Genomic DNA, 2,601 nt, shown 5'->3' with positions numbered 1-2,601 from the left:
AAGGATCTAGAAACTTGCCAAATGATTCAGCCAATCACCAAACCATCATGCTACTTCTTCCAAGCCTCAAGCTAAATCTTCCAACCTTGATGCCTCTTCTAGTAATCTAAATCATAATTCTCCCAAACCTTAAGGGACTAAGTGCAAATTACTAAATTGGACAGGGACTAGAGAAGTTGTTGCACTTGCTGAATTTGCATCCACAAATCCTCAAGATTTGGTGCATTTTGTGCCATTTGGACCAAATCATTGGAAAGTTTGGGTCCTTGAGATACTTGTATCTAGGATAAACTTACCTCGACCAACACGTGAGTTTTTTCTTCTCAACGATGCACTCCTTAGTACAATCGCATGGCCAATAGAATATATCTTCTTTGACTAGCTCTTGATTAAAATGTACTAATTTTGGTTGTGATGGTTCACTAAATTTATATCAATTTCTACTTTAGTTATTTCTTGGTTTTTCTCACTTACTAGCTATATATATTTTGGTCCTACATATTTGAGAATTAGCAAAACACTTCCTTCTTGGTATGGTGCTCTTTTGTGATGAAATTGGTTGCTCCATGAACATGGAGGGTGTGCTTGGGATATTGCTTTTTGGTATGATGTTGCCTTATATTTTGGTCCTACATATTTGAGAATTAGCTCAAAGCTTCCTTCTTGGTATGGTGCTATTTTGTGATGAAATTGATTGCTCCATGAATATGGAGGGTGTGCTTGGAATATTGCTTTTTGGTATGATGTTGCCTTATATTTTGGTCCTACAGATTTGAGAATTAGCTCAACGCTTCCTTCTTGGTATGGTGCTCTTTTGTGATGAAATTGGTTGCTCCATGAACATGGAGATGGAGGGTGTTCTTGGGAAATTGCTTTTTGGTATGATGTTGCCTTATGGTCATCATTAGTTTCCTCTGTTAGCTTTAGGATGTGCATAAGTTGTAAGAGGAACAAAACAACTCAGGTTTTTTGTAAACTTCCAATTGTAATGTAATTGACATTTTTTACTAATTAATCTAAGTATTTAGAGTTTAACATTTACGATGATTATTGTTATCTTTCTATTGCACTCCTTACAATATTAATTTAGATGTTATGAAGTGAGGTCCATCTAAAATGAATTGTTAAAAATAAAAATAATAATAAATGTAAACTACGGCATGCAAAATCAGCCATAATTGTTGATGGTAGTCTTCTTTTACGATGTACGATGTATGCCGTAATTGCCTTCACAGTATTACAACACTCAATAAACGCCGTATCAAATATAAATTACGGCACACAGGTATGCCATAATTGCTTTTGCAGTATTACGACACTCCATCAACGTCGTATCTAATACCAATTAAGGCGCGCAAGGCACACCTTAAAGATCATTTAAGACGTGTTTTGCTTAAATTATTCATGGCTACTAGGGAACGTCGTATTTGACAAAACATTTTTTATGACAGGGGCTTTTATTGCTTAGGGGCTCATGCCGTGAATAACTGTTTACGGCGCCCTTTGTGCGCTGTAAAAGACCAATTCTGTTGTAGTGACTATTGACCAAAACCCTAACTAACCAAAATATTGTAAGCAAAAGTTAAATATAAAAATCACAGTCAAAGAGATATGCAAATTCAAATGAAAAACCAGAGAGCTATGCAAATTTAAATGAAAAGTTTGATGGTGAAAAATTCAATTGTACGTTGGCGAGAAATTCAAATGCACACACATAAAATTACTCTTCTTCCTCTTCAATGAAAACATAATCATCTACTTCTTTCATAGAAACGTCATCTTCTACCTCTTCAATGAAAACGTCATCTTCTAAGTTCATTCTTTTTGCTTACTGTGAATGAAAGGAGATGGGAAGATAAGTTAGGGTTTAAGGTAGACAAATCGTTTAATCAGAGCGTGAGAGTCATCAGCCCAAACATTTAGTTTTAAAAAACAAAAAAAATTAATGCAAAAGAGGGTAAGTAGTCATTTTACAAATGGACAAATTTGTGATTAAAAAATTCATAAAAGGTGAGTGGGAAGATAAGACATTGGGACGGGAATAACACCACTAAAAAAGAATTATTACTGGAACTAATGGACTTAGGTGGCAAAATATGTTGAGCTATGTACTATTAAAGATCAAAACTAGTTACGAAAGTCTCTTGGTGTTCTCTAGATAAATGCAAGGAGATTCTATCATATGCATGGGATGCATATTAAAATATGAAAATTTTCTAGACAATTATAGCAGAGGAAGTTAGTGGAATTAGCTAGATATTTCTAGCATGGTGTTTCTATGCTTCTCCAAGGTTCCATCCATCCTTATACAAAGAGAAGGCATCCACCCTATTTGAACCAACCAAGAAGTCAGAAGCAAGAGTGGTCTTGTAAGTGAGTAGTGTTTGTGAAGAGTGTGAGTGTTCTTAAGTTTGTCTCTAGAAATAAGATAATGTCATAACTGCTAATGTGTTTACTTGTTTTGTCTTTCTAACACTTTAATACTATAGTTGGGTACTCTAATTTTCTCAATAATTGGTATCAGATCGGTTCGACCGAAGGCCGAACATGGTGAAGCTTTCGAGAATCATGAGGAGTTTAGTACTACGCAAGATTGTTGGC

This window comes from Malus domestica, chromosome 15 (assembly GCF_042453785.1).
Source record: "Malus domestica chromosome 15, GDT2T_hap1".
NCBI classification, from domain to species: Eukaryota; Viridiplantae; Streptophyta; class Magnoliopsida; order Rosales; family Rosaceae; genus Malus; species Malus domestica.
This window is presented reverse-complemented; position numbering follows the sequence as displayed.